At 40.9% G+C, this 24,083-nt stretch overlaps 1 long non-coding RNA gene across 1 annotated transcript in view; it reads right to left on the bottom strand.

Annotated features, from left to right (window-relative positions):
* The window catches only part of LOC121140266, a 28,652-nt gene extending 5,737 nt beyond the window's left edge, over nucleotides 1-22,915 (bottom strand). The window contains exons 1-4 of the long non-coding RNA XR_005877057.1: nucleotides 22,829-22,915; nucleotides 22,663-22,730; nucleotides 20,266-20,313; nucleotides 17,012-17,088 (exon numbers count right to left, since the gene is read on the bottom strand). This is a non-coding gene — a long non-coding RNA (uncharacterized LOC121140266). The remainder of the gene's footprint in view (nucleotides 1-17,011; nucleotides 17,089-20,265; nucleotides 20,314-22,662; nucleotides 22,731-22,828) is intronic.
* Nucleotides 22,916-24,083: the final 1,168 nt, after the last annotated feature.

Below are 24,083 nucleotides of genomic sequence, written 5' to 3'. Positions count from 1 at the left end.
AACACCTATTTCTGGAGTTCTTACCTTCTACACGGATGCAAACAAATCAGGTAAGGCAGGGTATAAATCAGGAAATATAAGTAAAGTAGTTCAAAGCCCTTACAACTCCGTACAAAAGGCAGAGTTATATGCCATTCTCATGGTACTTAAAGACTTTACAGAGCCTCTCAATATAGTCACGGATTCTCAGTATGCAGAAAGAGTTGTCCTGCACATTGAGACTGCAGAATTTGTTCCTGATAATACAGAATTAACCTCATTGTTTTTACAATTGCAGGAAATCATCAGAAACAGGACTCATCCTATATATATAACACACATCAGATCCCATACAGGTCTGCCAGGTCCTCTGGCACAAGGCAATGATGAAATTGATCGTTTATTAGTAGGTAATGTGTTGGAAGCTTCAGAATTTCATAAGAAACACCATGTTAACAGCAAAGGTTTAAAGAAGGATTTTTCTATCACCTGGCAACAAGCCAAAGAAATAGTAAGAAATTGTCCCAGTTGCTCATTGTACAATCAAACTCCATTACCAGCAGGTTGTAATCCTAAAGGTGTTCACAGAAATGAACTTTTGCAAATGGATGTATTTCACTTCCCAGAATTTGGCAGTTTGAAATATGTACACCATACTATAGACACGTTCTCAGGCTTCCAATGGGCTACTGCCCTCAGCTCTGAAAAAGCTGACTCTGTTATTACACACCTCTTAGAGGTAATGGCTGTTATGGGTATACCTAAAACAATAAAAACTGACAATGGTCCAGCATATGTCTCCAGTAAATTGGAACAATTCTTCAAATATTATAATATAAAACATGTAACTGGTATACCTTACAATCCCACAGGACAAGCAATAATTGAAAGGTCTAACCGAACCTTAAAAGAGATGCTTCATAAACAGCCAGGGAAAACAAAGACACCTAGACACAGGTTACACAATGCTTTACTAACGTTGAATTTTCTTAATGCTGATGAAAAAGGACAAACTGCAGCAGAAAGACACTGGACTACAGAGAAGACTTCTGAACTGAACCAACCGGTGTATTTTAAGGATGTTATGACCTCAGTCTGGAAACCAGGATATGTGTTACGTTGGGGAAGGGGTTATGCTTTTGTTTCCACAGGAGAAGAAAAGGTTTGGGTTCCATCAAAATTAATTAAAATTCGATCAGAACAGAAAACATCTCAGGAGGAGGAAGATAACAGCCCATCTACAAATTCATAGTCCACAATGGGTAAAGTGACCTCCTAAAAGGAAAGAGAAGTGCTTTGTTTTTGTCTTCACAGGTAAACTCAGCAAGGAATACTGGACATATGGATTCCTGTAGAAGAATGAATAGCTACCCTGAGGACCATCAACAAACAGTATCTCACTGTGTGGTATCAAAGTCTAAATCTCTCTATATTGTTTTTCATAGTACCCTTTTATCTTTATTTCTTCACATACCTCAGTTCCCATTCATTTAACTGAAGCTGGCTTTGGAGTTGGATTGGCTCTCCTACTCTAAACCCAAGCATATTATTTAAATACAATTCAGAATTTCTGTATTATATCAAAGAGCCATTGATATAAGACAGAAGACATAAAATGAGGGACTGTTATCTGTGGATTTCTTTTTCTGAACAGTCTAATTTCCTCCAGGTTTTCCATCTTCCCTATTGTCACCTCTTCTGTATGCTTACATATGAAAGTTAAAATATTTCTTTGTTAACAGTAATGTTCGAGTTTTCCAGAGAACAAGGGATTTCCTGACAGCAATCTTCAACTGCTTCCGAAAGAGAATGAGGATCCACTTCCTTGACTTCACCTGATTCGACTGGAGGCATCTGAATTGCCCCACATCATTGACTCCACCTGACAAGCACTATCCTGAAACTGGCTTGAAACAACATCACTCGACACAACTCCAGACCAAGGAACAGAAATAGCACATCTTCTACAATCTGACCAGAGCTTCAAGATAAGAGCTTCAATCAACACTAGAACCTCAGTCAGGAACTTCAATCAAGCAGCTCCTGCCATACTGAGACTGTCTGATCTACTCAGATTTTGTTATACTAACGTTTTCTTTTCACAGGTCCCCATGAGATTATCATCGTCCCATCTCAGCAGGAAGTAGTTTTGAGAATTCCACGCCCCCTCTCCCTACTATTGATATTATAAGTTTACACCTGTTAGTGTTAGTTTTCCATTATTTTAGAGTTGGGATTGGAAGGAGGTGTTCATATTTGGGTGTTTCTTTAAGATAAGTTTAGGTTTAGATAGAATAGATGTTTGATACATTTTGTTCATGGACACAAGTTAGTTGTCCTTTTTTAGACTAAAAGGGGAATTGTAGGAGGAAGTCTGATGCCGCCATTAAACATGTGACTTACTAAGTCTATGCCGCCATTAAACATGTGACTTACTAGAGGCGCATACAGATGAGGTAATAAAAGGGCGGTTTACCACACTGCTAACCACACCCACTTTAGGCAGGACTAAAGACGTATACGGCTGGACGTAAAGACGTATACGTACGTAGGCGGAACTACATCAGTTACCCAGATAATATGCCTTATATTCAAGGTGTATCTTTCCCTATAAGTTAATCCTTTGTGCAAATACCCTCATAAGTGCCCAGAGGTGTGTCTCTTAGGTGATTCTAACTCCTGTCAAGTTGACAATGAAGATTAACTGTCACAGTGCATTAGGACTTGAACAAACTGACAAAAGAATGGAGATAACACATGACAAGAATTTTATATCTGGACCTCAGCTTATGGCTACCCAGAGGAACTTGATGTAAAAGAGGGAAATATATGTACCAAGCTGTGTGTTAAAGGGAGACACCTGAGGCAGTCTTGATATGGAACTTAAATTATTTTAACATCGACTCTGTGTCTTTTCAAAAAATCTATTCATAAAGAGGAATAAAGAGCAGAATCATGTGGATAATGATAAATAAGATTGAAATGAAACTTTATTAGTTCTTACACGCTTTGGAATGACAGTTTGATTCAGTTCCATCTATGAAAATGACAATGAACAATTTTAAAAGAAGAGGGGAAGTCCTCGAGTGACAAAGGGAAGTGGTACGGCTGATTTCTCCATTGTATTATGCCAACTTGAAACGTGGACTCAAGGGGAAAATGTATCCCTGAATCAAGTCAGTATTGCAAATTGCATCTCAAATGTCATTCTGCAAGATAACTCTTGAGCAACAATAGGAGAATTACAGGAAAGTTATCTGTTTTGTAGAAGAATAGTTTCTCTTGTAGGAAGGTAGATTCCCTGTTCCTTGCTTCCTGGTTTGTTGGTTTTTCTTACTGTAATGATAAGTTTGAAATGGATTTGGCTATAAGTGGGAAAATCTTGATGCAGTGCCCTAAGGCAATGTGCAATGTCCTATGCTGTTTCTCCTCACATAACAAGGCAGAGGTAATTGGTTATTGCCAATAGTCTATTGACTTCTTGTATTCTCTTGATCATCTTCTCCTTTGACAGTTGCTTTAGGTGGATATAGAAGTTCTCCAGGCTGAGAGAGTCTAACATGGAGCTGTACCTCTGACATTAGTCTCCTATTATGGATTAATGTGGTGTAAAAGAACCTAGTCTCCTGACACAGGTGGGACAACTCTTAGATATTTTATGGGCTCCAGGATCCTCATGGATTCCAGCTATCTATGTGTCACAATATCAAACCCAACCAAGTAGATGCCACACAATCAACATATTATTAAAAATCATAATCTTGATGGGAGCAAGGCCTAGCATGACAGTTCTTCTGTTCCCATGGTGTTTACTAACTGGTTTCATCTTTTAGTTGGTGGCAGAACAGATCAACATGTTAAACCCCTTCCCTCATATACCTGGCACCTAAGATACCTGGCACCTTAGTGGGGAACATAGAAGGGAAGTCCAACAAGGTTCTCCTCTCTGTGTATCTAGGGTTTCAGTGTGTTGCTCTAGCAAAGCAGTCTGCTTTTCACATTACACTCATGGTTTCACAAAAGGTAGTGTTCTGAAGAACAGGAGTGGAAACTTACAGTTGCTTAGAGAACAACATAGAAAGCAGCTCATCCTGGTTTGGACGTATCCTGTGGTCAAGGTGGGCATGCAAAGACCCAATTTAGTGTGAATTTGAGGGGATCATGTACTCAAGTATGTACACACATGAATACATGTACACACATGAATGTATTCATGAAAACACACACATATATTCATATATATGTATATATATATGAGTACTTGCATGCATACCAATCCAAGTATACACACATACACATAGATCACATACACACATGTATACATGCACAATTAAAGTACTCAGATGCAGGCACATATGCACACACATACACATGTACATTAGAAAGTTAAAAGTGTACATCTAATATCAAATGTATAAATATCAAATTACATTTTCTTTCAATTGAAACTCAAGCAGCACATTCTCAGTCCTTCCCTTCTCTCTCCTTCCATTGTTCTCTCTCCCATAGCCTATGGTCCCGTTCTTAAGCTAGAAAGTAGTTCTGTACCCAAGGAACAAGCACCAATGACCAAGACTGAATTCCTGTTGAACACTGTGATGAACTATGCAGGAATGTGGAGCTCACCAGTACTTGACAAGGCCTGTAACAGCAGACAGGGCTCTTCTTAACTCCTGACATAGGAACACAGTGTGTCACAAGCAATGCTAACTGCAACAATGTGGCTTGAAAATACACACCAAATCAGCTGCAGGAACTATGGTCAGTAGGTTGTCTACTGCTTGTACTCTCACTTGTTCATTCACAGATTATGACTGAGGACTTGACCAGAGCTAAAAACCACATGGACTCAGGATAGTGTCTAGGCTCAGGTCCCAATGTTATCATGCTAAGATCAGGGATTAGCATCTCCTGAGAGATGTGTTAGAGACCAAATCTCACAGATTATCTCTGCTACTCTCTAGTATCTCCTCCTGGTTGCAGAGTTTTGAACACACTTAAGATAATGCATCTGTGGTGCCTAGCACAGTGTCTAGAATAAGAGTGGGGTTTGTTTGACTCTTACATTCTTGTTTGCAAATATCATGACTTTGTGTGATGACAGCACACAGAAGAAATATGGTGAGAAGTCATACCAGGAATTTTACCACCATGTCATGATGTAATAAGTATCATTTTACAAAATAGATCAGCATTACCTCTATGTTTTATGCAAGATGAACAACAGAGCATGTAAGACCGTAAAAAATGAAGACAGTGGAAAATAGATATTACTAAATTGTTCAAAGAAATAAAATTTATCACATAGAAAATGATGTGAAAGTATGTGTTTATCATGTTGAGATATTTAAATGGGAGTTTGGAAGTGTGGCTTGTGGATACCCATTCCTTTGTCCTCAGTGCATACTTTGTATTCAAATAAAAGATACTTGTTTTCAAATTTTTTATTATTTTAATTATGTGAATATCTGTCTGTATAACACATATGTATGGTGCCCAGAGAAAATAGACTGTGTTGGATTCAATGAAACTGGAATTACAGGTAGTTGTGACTTGTCCAATGTGGGTGCTTGGAATTTGCTTTTACCAAGACAGAAATATGAGGATCAATAACAAAATGCCTCTTTAATATAGAGTCTTTACTCTATGCTGAACTTCCCCAGTCATATGCAAAGGGAAAGTTTTATATATGTCCTTTATCTACCCTGTTCAAGCTTTTAGCTCCTGAATATCATCATTTCCACAGGCTCTCATCTTTCAAATATGGAGGCAGTGGTGAGAACACCAGCTCCCTGAAACTGTGCAGCTACTCCAAATATGTAGTTAGTTTGGGTTTTCTTTAATTAACCTCAAGTTAATAGTTATCATCATCAGGTTATTCACAAAAAAACGAGTAGGTAGACTCAAGTTTAAGAATCAGTGTCTTAACATAGATATGAGAATTGAAGAGACGAAGTGACCCAGCAGAGACTAGTTTGACAGGGAGCTGTCACTCAAGGGTCTCGATAGTTTTATGCTATAATCTTTCTTCATAAAATCACATAATTTGATCATCAGAAAGTATCCGTGAAGCCTGCTTTCATGGTGCTTGTCTATAATCCTAACACTCAGGAGGTTGGGACAGGAAGATCACAAGTTCAGGGACAGCGTTGCCCACATAGTTAAGGGCAGCCTGAGGTACATAGTGAGACCTAGTATAAAAGAATATATCAGTGGTCAAGTGTTTGCATAGAATGCACTATATTTGATTCCCAGAACTGAAACAAACAGAAAATGCGTGGATGTTTATCATCCCCCCCACCAAAACAAAGCAAAAAACTTACTCCACAGCTCATCATCTCTTCTACATTGCCAACATAGTCAACTCATTGTTCCAGATTCATTTCTGTTTCTGTGATAAGATACTAAGACAAAAATGTAGGGGAGAAAGTGGCATAATTTCTTACAGCATACTAAGTTACAGTCCATCACTGTGGGGGAATTCAGGGTAGGAACTTCAAACAGCTAGTCGTACCATATCCATAATTAGGGGAAGAGAAATAAATATATGTGTATTCACTTGCTTGCTTGTTTGTGTTGAGCTCTTTTTTTTTCATTTTTAGATAGTTCAGATTCCCCTAACTAGAAAGAAATACTGTTCACAGTGTGCTAAGTCTTTATACATCAAAGACCATAATCCCTCACAGACATGTCCACAGGTCATCACAATGTAGGCAGTTGTTTGTTGAGACTCCTTTTGCAGATGATTCCAAGTTGTGTCAACTATTATAATTACTAAGCCCCTAGTCCCCCTGATGGATTATCCCATCCCATAGTTCAAGTTCACCATAACTGATAATACATTATTCCCTACCTAAAGCACTTATCTTTAACCAAATGGTATAAATATTCACCCCAAATCCTTCTTTGTCATCTCCAGTGCCAACTGACCTCATACTAGATTTTGTGATTATATCTTTGCATTTCCTCTATCCATTCTCCTTCTTAAACTTTTAACTCTACCATACTAGTCCAAGCCAGCACCATTTGTAGCTGTTATATATAATTATTCAGCACTTGTCCTTTCAGCATTCTATCATAATGATCACAGTAAAAAATGAAATGCAGCTAGTTTCAGGATCCTTTGTCATCCCATCCAGTGACACAGCTCTCAACTCTGTCCTGCTGTACTCAGACCTGGCATTCTCTTTTAAGATCCCTTTTCACAATGGTCCAATATCTGCTGACATTTTGGAGGAGTTTGGAAAAAGCCGCTACTAGAAATATTGTCACTCATTCTTTATTCTAGACAGGTGGTCAGGACTGCAAGGCCCCCTTCTTTCATAAATGGAATGCCAGGATGGACCTATCACTGGTTACTGTCTGCTTCATTTCTTACTCAACCATATTTATATCTTTAACCTTTTCCCCTTTATCTTTATTACTACTGGAACTCCCTTTGCAAAGAAACACAAAGAAGAACACAGTCAAAGATCCCCACATGTTCATGACATAGTAACCACTAGCCATCCCTAATAGAACTGGTCATATGTTTAGCGTTTACCATGTGCAAGGTTTCTATGTAAATCTCTGAATTCCCAACAATCTCTCTGGGCAGGTGGCTATGACCATCATTTTTACATCAGAGGAAATTAAGGCTTCATATATTGCACATTTTACATGACCAGTGTTGCAGCCTCAGAGCAGGGCAATAGGCAGTCTGGCTGCAGAGCTTCTGCCCCAACCAAAAGGCACTTCCTCACATCAGCACAGGTTACACACAGTGAGGACCAGGTACGACCTACTCATTTTCCTTTCTCAGGATATCACTCACTATAAAACTAGCTCTGTTCTGTTGCCTCAAATTCATTTAATTCTCCCAGGAAGTCCAAGGCTCTTCATTATCATCTTTACTTTTTCGATATGGTGTTATCTTCCTTCTGGGCTTGGTAAATGCCTACTTCTCCAGCTCAGTGGTTACTGTACTGCCGACCTCACCTTCTAGAGACATCAGTTGCAATCATCTTATAAATGTTGACTTTGGGCTCACTAATATCAAAATCATGGTTTCTCAACCTTTAATGGGCACATGGATTACCTAGGCAGTTTGTAAGATATAGATTCTGACTTACAGATTTCCAGGTCCAGACTTCTGCTCTTTAAATAATACCTAGGGAGATTGATGCAGCTAGTCAAGGGACCTCACATGAGGCATGTGGGCCCCATACTTCTGTGCTTCTTCCTGCCACAGCACTTGGCCCTTTACAGATAGCACTCAGCCTCTGCCTGCACATCTGCTCCACTCTGCCTATGGAAGTCCTCACCAACAAGCATCATACTCATTTTATTTCTGACCCTCCATCACTTATCTCAATACCTGGTACACTGGAGAAGTAAAACATGTGCTTTAGTCACTATTTCAATTAGTTCACAAGGTCACCTCAATGCCAAATCTAGACAGCATCGAAGTAAGATGTCAATAGGAGAGGAAGCATGCGCAGCTCTTGTCTGTGATTTTAATGAGAATTCAAACTGTACAAAGAGGCAGATGCCTGTTAGGCACAATCAATCAAAAATCGAAGTTCTGGAAATAAACAACAGACTTACACATAAATAAAGTTCACACTCTACACACCTGCCTGTAATTATCTTAGCCAGCAGCCCATGAAATAAAAATTCTGTGGTTGGTAATTTCTTCTATTTGTTTAATTTAGAGGCTTCTGTGCAGCCACAGAAATAGGTGACATGCTGAGCAACCACAACTGATAAAAGGACACATGTGAATTGTAAGTACCACGTTGAGGAACCATTTTGAGACAACTGGATTTCACCCAATAAGCAAAAGGTTCCACTGGTTTCCACTTGAGTTTCCCCCAAGATTAGTGTTGAGCTGAGAAAGGAGCTAGGGCCAGGCTGGAAACTAGCCTTTTTCCAGAATCAGTAGCTACCTGCATCTCCTTTATCTCAGATTTATTCTTCTCAGCAGGGGACTGTAGGCTCATAACCTAAGATTAAAGGATGTGTTCAAAATTGTATCCTGTCCTTAAAGTTACATTTTGCTCATTAATTGTTCTGCTTTTAAGTGTTCTTGGCTTTTTAAAAAAATGTGTTTTGTCATAAGATTATGTTGCATGTGAGGCTCAGGTCTGATCACCCAGGGTGAGGACAGGACCCCTTTGTATTAGGAATAAAAGCCCAGTGGGACTCTCACTAGGTATGCCTGCCTGATTGAATTGCAGCTAAGGCACTCTTCTAAGGAAGTAAATTTGCTTTGCTGAAGTGCTTAGAGGTATGTGGTCATTTTCCTGAGGACTCCCCCCATTCAGACTCATTTTTTAACAGGTCATCACTATTTGGAAGTGAAAAGGCAGAAGAGAACACACTGTGTCCTCATCCAGTAATTTCACCCACTGTACTGCTAATAGGTTAAAGAACAGATTGGCTGGGAATTCAAAGATTCAGGGATTCTAATACCATCTGAACTTGGCTGGTAGTGTTATGGGTTACAGGAAAAGACCAGGAAAGCAGAAAGAGCTTTCTACTTCTTCAAAGGTTGCTTATGTTGGGTGGAGATGAACTTCTTCTGACAAGACAAAGGGTTAAGTGAGAACTGTGTGTTCTATTTTACCTTCTTGGGATGTCAGAAATGTAAATCACAGTCTCTCTCTCTCTCTCTCTCTCTCTCTCTCTCTCTCTCTCTCTCTCTCTCTCTCTCTCTCTCTCTTCTCTCTTAGGAGAAAGCAAACCTCAGAAGGATTAATTCCAGTCCCCAAGGCTACAACACTAACTAGTGAATGGCAAAAGCAAGAGCATACATGGGTTCCCAAACTAATCCTTATTTTTGTCTGAGAACCTCCGTCAGGCAGCTATGGAGGGAGAGAGGAATGGAACTGCAAAGAACTTACAAGTGGCTGTTCAACTGTTAATAACCCTGCACACAGGGGTTCCCAGCAGTGGGTGCTCACTCCCCCCCTTTACCCACAACCTTAGGAGTTTGATGCTGCTAGAATCAATATATATCCTGTACTTTCATAGCTGGAAGCATCATGAAGGCCACAGAATAGAAAAGGAGAGTATAAAAAGTAGGCTGAAGCAGAACACTAACTCAGAACCAAAACTGAAACAGGCATACTTCCAGCAAATTTCATGTCATGTAATTAAAAATAATGACAAGGGAGGAAGGATCACTAGCTAAGGTCACTTGAAAAGCAGTATGGGAACCTACTATACACACACACACACACACACACACACACACACACACACACACACACACGTTTAATTGGAGTTACCTGTATAAAGGGTAATGCTCTTAGGAGGAACCATAGGTCAGCAAGAAAACAACAACAAAGCACAGTGTCAGGTGTGAGATGCCTCCCTTCAGGAATGTCCTGAAGACTCCCTCCTAAATAAAGGCTATCAGCATTATTCTTGGTTGTCTACCGGAATCTGATAAGACCCTATTGCTGAAGACACCACATACTTTGATTACAGGATTTCAAGAAATTGAGTAGGAAGTTTCCTCCTTGCTGACTAAATTTCATAGTACCAAAAAGTGTTTCTATTTGGGATGAAAAGTCTTGCCCAGCTATAAATCCTTTGAATTACAATAATGGCCAGCTAGTAAGATATGCCTGTTGGTATAGTAGCATGAATGTTATGAGATAACCAACTACTTTCTAATTGGATTTAAGGTCTGATACATAGGAAAGAATACCCACTTGGTACAGTGTATCTGGCCAAAACTCAATGATTGGAAACTTACAGGGATAAACCCTCTACTACTATATTTTTTAGCCTGATATAGTGCCAAACTAAGTTTGTATTTCTGTACCTATAGATTAGTGCAACTGTCATATCTCATTAGAGAGGTTGCTTTGTATAGTGGTGAGAGGTTAACACAGGAACTCACAACCTGTTCAAGTGTAGAGACTTAAGTGTCTGTGGAGTACTCAGCCATAAATGTAACTCCTACATTATAGTCCCCAAGGCTTAGGGAAACATGACAGAAGAGGGTGTGGAAAGGTAATTAGAACCACAGGTTTGAAAGAATCAGAGTAAAACAGTGTTTTTCAGGCAGGAGTGATGCACTCATAAACTCATAGCATCTGAGGCTGCCAGCTTAAACCCAAACATGATCAAATCAGTAAATATTCCAGCATGGGGGAGGGAAGGGTCTCATGAACACCCACACCTAACTGAGGAGCTGTTGATGAGACCTGGGGAGTTGTGGAGGAGAGCTGAGAAGCTGTTGATGAGAGCTGCCAAGGAAGTCAATTTCCTTTAAGGGAATGTCTTCTTATAGGTCTTCATACGCTAGTAGATGGTCCCATGTCCACTCTTCAGTGTATATGGGAGCAAATATTGAACTCAGTAGGTTATAAAAATAAAAAGAGAACATGAAGTTCAGAAAGGGGAGTAGATATAGGACACATTAGGAGAAGGAATAGAAAGGGTGAATAAGATTAAAATATATTTTATGTGTATATGAAATTCTCAAAAAAATTAAAACATTTATAAAGGATAAAAGATCGGTGCAGCATTCAGCCTGTCAACATTTCAGCATGGATAGGTAAGGGACACTCAGCCCCATCCTGCCCCAGTACTGTATCTACTGATAAGTAGTACTTCCTCCCCTAAACAGCATCCCATGTTTGATCAAGAAACTCTAGTTAGACCCATTGGACCAGAAATTAAACTAAGGTATGAACATAGGAGGGGAATTTGATGAGAAGAGTTCCAGCAGGTAAGGGAAGAATGAAAAGAAATTAAAGGTGTATAAAAAGGACTAAACTTCCATATATATATTCTAACAACCTTGGAAGAATAGATGCCTTGAAACATGGAATTTTGTGAATACAGCCTTCCTCCTGTGCCTGTGGGCTGTGTCTTCACCACAGAACTCTGTTGCATAGTCTCATTTTATCCTATATTCAATTTAAGGAGAGTCTTATGGCCCCAACACAAGCCACATGTATGGATGCTACTAATGAGGTATTATTAATGTAAACCATATGACTATACCACAAATGGAAAGAGTACACTAGAAAAATTAAATATAGTTTCCATGACTTAATGCAGAAGTCATGTTTTATTATAAAAATTTAAACTATTTTCTGACCTTTCTTACAATGTTATTTTGCTTCATTCCAACTGAAGGTCTGAAAGGAGGCCAAAGAAGATGTGATGTTCATATATGTACATGTGAATGTACATGTACATGTGGTGTGTACACACAGACAGACTCCACGAACATGGAAGTGGGTGTGTTTTAGTTAACTTTGCATCAGTGTTAGAAAATTCCTGAGACAACTTAAAGAGGGAAAGTCTTATTTTGGCTCATGGTTTCTGTCCATGGTCCTTTAGCTCCACTGTGTCTGGGCCCGTGCTGAGTCTGAATATTATGGTAGGCAGCATGTGATGGGGTAAATCTGCTTATTTCAAGCAGCTAGGAAGCACAAACAGAGCAAGAATGGGTCAGGGTCTTGGTACTCTTTCAAGAGCCTTCCCCTACTAACCTATCTTTCTCTCATGAAACTTAACGCCCTTAAGCTTCAATTACTTTGCAATTGTTCCACAGGCTGGAGACTTAACCTTCAACAAATGGGTCTTTGGAGGACAATTCTGATCATCCTGTAGTGGCAGGTAAGGGTTGGGGGTGAAAACAGAGAGCACATGCATTTTTGCTTTCCCCAACCCTACCTGAAGCAATCCTAAACTGCATTAACAAATTGAGTTTGCTAAATGTAGACAGTTGTGACAGTTTCCTCCTTTCATCTAATCTCCCTCCAACATCAAAGAAATCAATAGAGTCTTTTGGATCACTAAAATATCCCCCATCTTGTTCCAGGAAAAAAGTTAACATTTTCCAAAAATTAATGCTTTTTACCTTGATTTTGACACAAGTGACATATTTCAGAGTTAGTCCTTCTATTAGGTAAGCTTCTATTAGGTTCCAATCACACACCAAGTCTAATCTTTGCAGTAGTCCAACACATGATCTTAAATCTTCCTACTTATCCATATTAGGATAAAAAATATTGAGACTGGCAGAAGTCCAAGTTGATTCCAAATCCTTTGGGAAAACCACATGCATAGAGGAAACAGTTGGACAGAACAGAAATAAAACCATGATTCGCTTGAGTCAAATTTCTACTTAACAAAATGCATTTGAGAAACTGGCTCTGAGCTCTAGAACTCGTGACTGTGAAAATGATTCCAAAGTGTTGTAGAATGTTATTCTAAGATGGTTACATTTATTTATGCTGTGGAATATTTAATGATGTAAAAATGTGCTACATTCTTTTATTTTGTATTTGTTTAACTCTGAAGCTGTGTTCATTTGTCTGTTTAAAACACCTGATTGGTCTAATAAAGAGCTGAACAGCCAATAGCAAGGCAGGAGAAAGAATAAGTGGGGTTTGCAGGCAGAGAGAATAAATAGGAGGAGAGATCTTGGAGAGAAGATCAAAGAGAAAAGAAGGGGACAACCAGCCAGTCACACAGCCAGACACAGAATGAGAAGGAAATACAAAATATACAGAAACAGAGAAAGGTAAAAGCTCAGAGGTAAGAGGTAGATGGGATAAATTAAATTAAGAAAAGCTGGCAAGAAACAAACTAAGCTAAGGCCAGGCATTTACAAACAATAAGCCTCCCTGTGTATTTAGGAGCTGGGTAGTGGGCCCCCAAAGAGAAAAGAGTAAAAACAACCAACTACAGCAAAGAGTTGGCTCCAAGAGTCTCCACATTGATATATGCTAGGGTCTATAGGAGAGTTTCATTCATGGCGACCCAAATCATTAATAGTAACCATCAACTATTCCCTTCCTCCCTGCCATGTGGGTTTGAAGCATCTGAACAAGTGAATTAGTCAGTCCCAGCAATGGCCCATGTGTCTGTCTCTTCAGCTTGAGTGGCATGAGAACCACCAAAACCTCTAAGAGAACAGCTTGAAATGTTCTTTCCAGCAATATCATCAGTTCTTCTTCTGGTCTGGGAATTACTGTTATATTCTGAGGATTACATAGGAAATCTAGAAATCACTTATCTGAAAATCTTGGAATCAGAAGTGTGTATGTATGTATGTATGTATGTGTATGTATTTTTATTTGTATGCATATGGGGGAGCCAATTCAGCATAAAAATCATTTGAGATTCATATTTGGCTCATACTCACATTCTGAATGTAAATTTACACAATATTTTAAATAATTCTATTAGCAAAACAGCTTCATGATTGGAATTTTCCACTTGTGGCATCATGTTGGTACTGAGAAAGTTACAGATTTTGGAACATATTGGATTAGGGATAATCAACCTGTAAAGTATCGACCCAAAGTCTTCAATAAACAAGTCCAGTTTGTAATGTTCCAGCCTAGAGTCTGAAGGAAGAAAACCATTAATGAGTGGTGTCAATAATACCCTCAGAGACTGGCCCCTATCCTAGGACATAAGGGCTCTCTCCTGCCCAGGCTTACTCAACTCTGAGTCACTGTCTTTACTCCATAGTGAATATACAATTCCAGTCATTGGTTTGCTTCAAGTGATTTTTTTTTCAAATCAATTAGTAGAGTTTTAGTAATGAAGTGAGTGTCTTGAACAAAACTGAACAGCAAGTTATCATGGAGAGGGAACTAGAACCCAGTCCTCCTGGTTTTGACTTCTGGTTCTTTGCCTATGATGCCAGGCTCCTGGTCTCTTCAAGTGAGACCCAGGAACCAGGCTGATTGATTGAAGGCAGAAAAGAAGATCTTTCCTGATTCAGATTGCCATGGCTTAAATTCTGATAGTCAGACCAGAAGGCACTTCCTCCTTGTCTTAAAGTTTCTATGGCTTCAATGAAACACCAACTTTGGGAGGAAAGTGTTTATTTGGCTTATACTTCAGCATTGCTGTTCATCACTGAAGGAAGTTGGGACTGGAACTCAAACGGGGCAGAAACTGGGAGGTAAGAGCTGACTGACAGGCTATGGAGGAGTACTACTTACTGCATTGCTTCGTAAGGCTTGCTCAGCCTGCTCTTTTTTTCTTTTTTTTTTTAAGGTTTCTTAAATATTTTTTACTATTATTCACTTATTTTTCTTTATAAAAAATGTATTCTCTTATATGATATAATCCAACTGCAGTTTCCCCTCCCTCCACTCCTCCCAATTCCTGTCCCCACTTTTCCTCTTCCCCAGTTCACCCGTTCCCTTTAGAAAACAGCAGGTTGCCTAGGCATGTCAACTGAACAAGGGATAACAAGATACTATAAGACTAGGCACAGCCGGGCGGTGGTGGCGCATGCCTTTAATCCCAGCACTTGGGAGGCAGAGGCAGGCGGATCTCTGTGAGTTTGAGCCTGGGCTGGTCCAACCACCTCCAAAACAATACAGAGAAACCCTGTCTCGTAAAAAAAAAAAAAAGACTAGGCACAAACCCTCATATCAAGGCTGGGTAAGGCAAGCCAGTAGGAGGAAAAGGATTTGAAGAGAAGGCAAAAGAGTCAAAGACACCCCCTTCCACGTTTAGGAGTCCCACAAAAACACCAAGCTAACAAACAACATATGTACAGAGGAAGAACCTGGCTCAGACCCATCCAGACTCCCCGTTTGCTGCTTCAGGTTTCAAAAGCCTCTGTGAGCCCTGCTTAGTTGATTCTGTGGGTCCTGTTCTCCTGCTGTCCTCAATCTTCTGGCTCCTACAATTGCTCCTCTTCATGGTGTTTCCTGAATTCCAATTGAATGGACCTGATGGAGATCTCCAATTTAAGCTCTTTCTCCACCTAGTGTTTGGCTGTGAGTCTTGGCATCTGCTCCCATCAGCTGCCATCTCTGATGACAGGTGGGCTAGGCACCACTCTATGATTATAGCACAATACCACTAGGAATCATTTTATTGATTTTTTTTCCTCTCCTAGGTCGGTGTGCTCTTCAGTCACCACTTCCTGGTTATCCAGGCAATGTTGGGTATGCAGACTTGGGTGACTTGTGTTAGGAGGTAGGGTGTAGCATATTCTCTCTCTCTCTCTCTCTCTCTCTCTCTCTCTCTCTCTCTCTCTCTCTCTCTCTCTGTGTGTGTGTGTGTGTGTGTGTGTGTGTGTCTGTCTGTCTCTCTCTCTCTCTCTGTGTCTCTGTCTCTTTCTGTCTGTCTCTCTCCCCTTTTCCCCTTTCACTCCTTATTTCTATACTTTTTTCTCTCCCCCTTTCTTTGCCTTAGCAGCTTAGTTTTGTGCTGCAGCTCCCTCAACATCCATTCTGAAATCACATCTTTTGAGCTCCTGCTGGGTCAGGGTGGAATATCAAGTCACAAATGAGTCATATGTTCTTGACAAGGCTGTCTCCAAGCTGTTTGATTTACTCCCCAGCATCCTTCTCTGTGACAGCCTTCTCCTTCCCTCAATCCATGTTTGCCCACACTTTAATTAGGCTGACCTTCAGTGTTTTGAGCCCATCGGGCAATTTGCTGCTGGTTACTTCTACCAGCAAATCTGTTGGCCATGTGGACTGGAAACTTGTTACTCTGATTAACAATAAGCATTCACGGAACTTCTTGTAGACAGGAATTTCAGGATCCTACTGAAGACACTTAGAAGGCAAATGGGCCCAAGAAATGGTGACTGAGAGAGGGAAATTCTACTGAAATGCTGAAGAATAAAGAGAAGAAAAGTACACACATGAATAAACAATGCCAAGGTTTGTTGCCTTGTCTCTAGGGGTCACCATTAAATGTCCTCATAGGATAGACCCTTAGGCTTGGTAATAACAGGTGGCTTCCTGCTCTGTTGGAGGTTGGTGTCCTGGCAACAGAGTCAGATGCCCATACTATAGGATCAGGTAATCTCTAAGGTACATACTCAAAGAGTTCTAATATTCTGTGTCACAGAAATGCATCCATCTGACCCCTTGTCTGAGTGTTAGTTTCTCCATATGTGAAGCAGGTGGACTCTCAACAAGTGTGCAGTCTCTGTTAACACCAGGGAGTCAGACAAGGGGCTATGAAGGACAGATCTTTCCAAACAGAAGGGTTAGCTCTATGTTGGGCAGGCCCAGTAACTTCCTAGGTTTCTTACCACATGTCTGTGTGGTAGACTCCATAGGCTGCAGTTTGGTGAGTATCTGGTAAATATGCCAAATGGTGAAGAAAGGCCTGTAGGAAGGTCAAGGGAAAAATATTGTGACCCCAGATTTCTCAAGAACTTGTCCCCCATACTTTGTTTCATTTCATAGCACAACAGAGTGGCACTGAGCAGGAGGAGATAAGCAACATGCCCCAAGAGTCCAGCTATGGCCCAAACTTTTTCACAGTGGGCATTGCAGCAAAGTGATCATAAAGGCTCTCTTGACACCCCTGTTCTTAGAGAATGTTCTGGCTAAGGCTGAGCACAGAGGAGACCAATCTACTATCAGCTATGTCAAAGAAGTATTGGCCCTGGAAGCACAGCCCTGTGGCCTGAGGAGCGGGATGGAGGATTATTAGTATCTGATACATGTGCTTCAGTGTAACTAGCCTGGAAGTCAAGCTTCCTTGCAGCCCTGTAATACCTCTGGGGGTGGAGATATAAGGGTGTTTTCCATCAACACACCCATAAAAGGCCTTCTGGTGGTTGCAGTTTGCCCTTACTGAGGAGAATCAGAGAGGAACCCTCTTTTCCCATCTCTTACCCTTCTACACACACTAAACCCCACATATACCAAGACCCTGAAGAACAATGGTTAACTTGCTAAAATTCTCCTAAGGTGAGTATTCAATATGGAGACAGTCAACAGTTCTAGAACATTGATTGTTTCTGTTCACAAATATAGTGTCTCTCTCAACTTGTCAATAAACTGTCATATTCTTTTACATTAAGATTCCACAGTTATAATAGTATCTCTTCATAGGGAATGGGCTCCCAAAGTCCATTTGTGCACTAAGGATAAACACTGGCTCCAGGCCTCCCAGCTGGCACCCACATTCAGAGTACTTGGTTCAGTCCAATGCTGGCTCCCCAGCTTTACAACTAGGGTCTCCATGCTCTCACTAGGTCAGATCAACCGTTTTTGTGAGTTTTTCCAACATGGACTTGGCTCCTTTGCTCATCCCTCCTCCCTCTTCACAACTGGATTCCAGGAGTATGGCTCAGTATTTAGCTGTAGGTGCCTATTTCTGCTTTGATCAAATACTGGATAAAGGCTCTAGGAATGGCAACCAAGGTAGTCATCAATCTCATTATAGGGGAAGGACATCAAAGGAGCCCATTATCTATGGAGGGATCCTATTGCAGCCCAAATACACAGAAGAGGGCCTAGGCCCGGCCCCAAATGATGTGCCAGACTTTGGTGGCTCCCTGTGGAGGACCTCACTATCCTTGAGGAGCTGAAGGAGGTGGGTTGGGGGGGGCTCGGTTTGAAGCATGGAAGGATGGAAGGGTGAGGGAATGGGAGGACTGATATGTAAAATGAAATAGTTTCTTAAAAAATCTCATGAATTGGCTCAATTAAAGAAAAACAAAGATTCCACAGTTAAAGCTTTATCTCTGGGTTTCTTGAGTTTGTGAGCTGTTTTAAATAAGATACTTTGTGAACCATTCCTAAAGGCTGTTCAACTACAGAAGGCCATAAATGTCACTCTAAAGACCTTGTGTTGAGTGACTTTAGGTCATGTTGTTTCTTGTAACTTGCCTGTAGAATTCTTGACTTTTCTTCATAAACAACAGTATCACCAAAGAGTGGCAGTTTGGTTCTCTCCCTTTTGAGAGTCTGTTAGGGTTTTCTTAAAGGAAGCTTTCGACAAGTGGATGGCATGGGATGGTTTAGAACCACCCCTACCTGCACCTCTTGCTTTCCACCTAATTCTCCTTTCTCTACTTCTGCTTCTTGCTCATGTCTCTGCCCTGAATCCACCCACTCTGAAAGCACACCTCTGGTTCACCATTCAAATATTGTGGACAGCACCCTTGTAACAAGCTATCTTATTGGATGATTGTCTCCCTAGCTCCTGGGCCAGTCTAAATTGTGAACCTACCAGAACTAACTCCTTAGAAAGATTGTTTTCTCTGTCATAAAACATGAATATGGTAGATACCCACATCTAAACACTGAACTGAACTCCTGGAACCTAGTGACAGAGATGGAGGAGTGATGAGCAAAGGGGTCAAGACCATGATGGTGAAACCCACAAAGACAGCTGACCGGATAAGAGGGAGCTCTTGAATCCCAGACTGATGGCTGAGAAGCCAACAGGGAACTGATCTAGACTCCATGAAAGTAGTGTCAGTGAGGAGGCCTCAGAAATCTCTGGGGCCTTGGGTAGTAGATCAGTGTTTACCATGGGTGCATGAATGATCTTTGGGAGCCCATTCCAAACAGAGGGATGCTCTCTCAGCCTGGACACATGGGGAAGGGCCTAGGTCCTGATCTGGATGAAATGACAGACTTTGGAGATCCCCCTCCCCAAGGAGGGCCTCACCCTCCCTGGGGAATGATGTGGGGATGGGGTGGAGGATGGGGGGGCTGGTGAAGGGGCAAGGGAGGAGGGGTGGGAGAGGGAGCTGGGATTAACATGTGAAGCATTTATGTTTCTAATTTAAATAAAAACACATATTGAGAAAAAAACATGAATCTGGTAAAAAGTCACAGACTTGGAGGTGCCCTGGCTATGACCTGTCAATCAGGTCAGTGTGGTCACATATGCAACTAGTCTGATGTCTACACTTTAGACACTATAGAAATTTGTGATGAATGAACTCAAGTTCTTCCCACACTCTGTCTTCTGCAAGAAAATTGAAGTGTCAGAGAATGAGGCATACACAGTGCAGAGTCTCCACACCTGAAAGTGAGGGTCTTCTCACCTATCAGCACACAAATTACTATTCCATGTCAGAGGAGAAAGTATCAGAGCAGGATACTGGCTGGTATTTTTGCTCTTCCAGCTTGGAAAGTAATAATCAAAAAGCCAAAACCATAGGATTCCATCTAATGGAAACGCAGACTGCTGACGCTTGGCATTGTCAGTCCTCCATCCTTTGTCTGACATGATCCAAGGTGGACTGAGGTCCAGGGCAGTGAGAGCCCGCAGTCCTCACCTGCTAGCTGCAGGGCCTTCTTTCCCTCTTATTGATTGGTGCTTTTGCAAGAAATGCCTGCTGGGGGAACTCAATTTCTGCACCTGGAAATTGACAACTTAGTGCCACTTGCCACCAGACTCAGAGGGGGACAAAAGTACACCGTCCATTTTGAAAAAGTCCTCACTGTGATATGAACCTGACCTTTCTTACATCCTGTGGGGGGAAAAATGGGTTGCTTTGGACGAAGTGGTTCGAGTGAAAGAGACAGTCAACTTTACCTCTGAAGAGATGAAACTTCCCCTGTGCCTTGTTCAGGATGGGTCCACCTGCGATGAAAGTTAATAAGTTGCTCTTTATGGGCAGAAATGACTTCATTATAGGAGGCACCACTGGAAGTATCAATTGTGGTGCAGAATATAAACTTTTCTTGGGAAAGTGATTTTCCTTGTGATAGTGTACTATTACTTCATCGTGACCCAAAGTGTCCATTTCAATTTCACAACACTTCTTCCTTACTTTTTCAGCTGGTGCAGTAAAGAAGACAGACTTTTGTCTTTATGCCTAACTGAGAGAGTATTGGAGAACCACCTACTGTTTGCAAAATCATTGCTTAGCAAGTACCATGTTCAGCCCCACTAATATGGCTGACAGATTGCTCCAGCCCAGATTAACTGTATAGGTGGCTAATCTCTAAACATGCAGTATAGATGACACTGCTTTTAGTAATTTTGAGGAAAAGTCTCCCTGTCTTTGGGTTGACACAGAGTAAAGAAATGCCAGTGGTGTTTTCTTGTTAGGAACAGTGCCTTCTGGGGACTGAGCAGAAGTGAACTTGGCAGCAATCAATATTTCAACTCAGGATGAGACTATGTCTGATTTAATCGTGGAGGAATTATTTGATCACACTGACATCTAACAGAGAAGATCTAATCCCATTAGTAAAGTGCTTTCTGCCTGAGAGGAATGGGAAACCGAGATGAAATAGAGGCAGAGAGAAGCTCCATGCCTAATTAAGAAAAGTGGAGACAGAGCTGCAGAGCCACACCCCTTGCTCTCACCAATTGATCAGAGCTCTGCACTACAGAGACACCAATGACTTTATATGTTTTGCCTAACAAGAATTAATTTTCCAACAGATTTTAGGGAACTTTAAAATTCCACTTTACTGAGGAAAGATATACATACAACAAACTATGTCAATTTTAAGGGCACAATTTCATGGGTTTTAATATACAAGTTTCCAGGATCTTTATCATCACACACACACACACACACACACACACACACACACACACACACACACGTGTGCTCACTCTGTGGGTCACTATGTATCTTCTTGAGTACTATAATCTGGGTTTGCATTTTAGAACTTTATATAAGTAGAGTCACACAGTATGCATATTCATATCTGACTTCTTTCACTCCAAATAATATTTTTTTAGATTCATACATGTTGTATGTAGCCACCATAGTCATTCTATGATTTTGCAAATGGGTCTTTCATTGTGTCCTATTTCATGGAAGACATTATCCACTGCCTCTTTTTCCTACCCCAATACAAAATATATAATGTTATAGATGATAGTCAATGCTATAGGGAAAACAATATATTTATTTACAAGTCTCTTCGGGGGCATGGGTTCATATCCCACCGCTACCACCAGATATAGATGATAGTCAATGCTATAGGGAAAACAATATATTTATATACCAGAGAGAGAGTCGCACAAGCTAGAAGATAGAAGCGTGACTGGCTTCCAAGAGAAAAGGGAAGGGTCCTTTTCCTTTCACTTCCTTTTATATCTACCTGTGTTAATTTACTTGTCCCCGCCCTCATGGACAGATAGCTTTGTGGGGTTCACTCCTACATAATGTCATGAATGGTACAGGTGTTTTAGTCTCCTGTCCAGTGGCCCCATGCCATGACAGACAGAGAGGTTCTGTCCCTCCATGACAACTGTGGATATTGATGGCCTTTTGTCTGGCAAAGTCCTTAAGTAGCACATGCAATCATATAGAAAGAAATAGGAATTTTGTAAGGATGTGTGTGTGTGTGTGTGTGTGTGTGTGTGTGCTTGTGTGTGTGTATGATTACTGTCCTCAAAGAACTACCAGGCTTCAATCATGGGTTTCCACTTGAAGACATAATCCTAATCATTTTTCAAGTCTCCCCCACACCAGAGTAACACAGGGGAATTAACTTTACACTCTCTCAATAAAATTAGTATACAGCCTTGGAAATTAGATTTTGGTATGAGTTCACAGAAAAAAGCAACATTGAAACTATAGCAGCTACCACTCCTGTTAAGTGTGGCTTCATGGATATCTCTAATTCCCTCTCAGGTTCCAGCAAATGTGTTATAATACATCATTCACTACAGGCACCTGTGGACGTTTTCCACTCTGCAAGGTGATCTTGACCTTTCTTCTGCAAGAAATGAGCCATCTTTTCCTGTCTTTAAGCCTTGGCCTTCCTGGATTTCATACAGCATAAGAAAATATGTTATAGGCTAGGGAGTGTTCGGACAGCTCCCATTGTCCCAATCTCACACCTCTGACACCATCATTTTGGGAAGGATCATGGCTTGGTATTCTATAGGATGATGGGACATTCCAAGGACCCCAAAGAAGTCAAGCCAATATGCCCCACAGTTCATAGCATACAATTGACTCACCTTGGACACTTTACGCTAATGAATGAAGAACATCTGTGATCTTGGCAAAGACCAATAGAAAAGATACTCTAGGTAGGGGGAAAGAGGAGGGAAACTTTCAAGCAGCAATAATCAATGTATAACAGAATATCAGGCCCTGAGTACTAAGAATTTAATAATCTTTTACCACATAGAAGGATTTCAGGAAATACAGATTTCTGGCTCTGGTATTCTGATCCACTTAGAAAGAATGCTGGGCTGGGCGAGATATCCCATGCACCACAGATGCTGCCATGGGAACACTGTAGATGCTTTATAATAGTTCAGTCATCACTGCCATTTCCTTTATGACAAAACACACCAAACTCCACAGCTAGAAGTAGGTGAGGGTGTACAATGGAGAATTCAGAATGTTTGTTTACAAGCAGGAGGGTAAAGTAGTTTTGCTTCAAAATTAATTCACCTGGGGAAATGGAATGACCCGAGGTTTCTGTCAGCTTTAGTGCCTCCACTTTCTGAGCCTGGCCCTTGGCGGTGTGATGCTGCTGGTTTCTGAAGAAACTCAAGTTTAGCAAAGAATCTCTCCCTGATTTGACACAAGAGATCACTGAAACCCTAAGAGCACATTTCTACCAGTGGACCCAGGTGTTCATTAGCTCCACAGACAGATGTGTTTTCAGGGTACTTGCATTCCAGGTGAGAGTGGAGCTCTTGGTTGTGCATGGGTACTGATTTATGTCCTCAAATATTCCTTCTAGCTGGGGAAGCAGACTTCCTCAACTGAGTCCAACTGTGCTGGGAGGATGTATTATAGTAAAGACTACACTGGAAAGAGATCAAGGAAAAATTCAGTCTTCTAGGTCTGAAAGGATATTCTGGAGTAAAGTTATGAAAGTTAACATGATGATCACTGGAAAGAACTCTAGGAGGAAGAGGATAAATACTAGGGGAAAACTGTAGGCAGCTTTTTGTTTAGTGCAGCTAGAGTTTGCAGTGCTCATAAGGAAATGAACAGTCACATGGATAGAGAGGGGATAGAAACAAGTGCTTTAATTCCTTTGCTCACAAGCTTAAAATGTACCCCAAAACAGCCACCAGAGGACTGAACTGATCATAGATCAAGGAACCTGTAAGCAGCATCTCATGAAAGTAATGTGTCAGTGGATGTGTGAGCTGGTGACAGTGTCCTTGCTAGAGCTCAGGTGATGAGGAGTAGGAATTGTGCATAACTGTGGGAATAAGGATGAGTCTAGGTTTAGAACAAAGACTGTTGAGGACATGGTGACTAAAAAAGAGAGGCCAAGGCTTCAACTTTCGGGCCTGGTTTTAAAATATACTCAGTATGCGATGTCTCCTGACCATCATTGGGACCTACATTTTTATCTAATAACCACAATAGCTCCAATGTCTTTGCTTTCTTTCTTGGTATGACAAAGACAAAA

The sequence above is a fragment of the Mesocricetus auratus genome, unplaced genomic scaffold (genome assembly GCF_017639785.1).
Source record: "Mesocricetus auratus isolate SY011 unplaced genomic scaffold, BCM_Maur_2.0 Super-Scaffold_100004, whole genome shotgun sequence".
Taxonomy (NCBI): Eukaryota; Metazoa; Chordata; class Mammalia; order Rodentia; family Cricetidae; genus Mesocricetus; species Mesocricetus auratus.
This window is presented reverse-complemented; position numbering and strand designations above follow the sequence as displayed.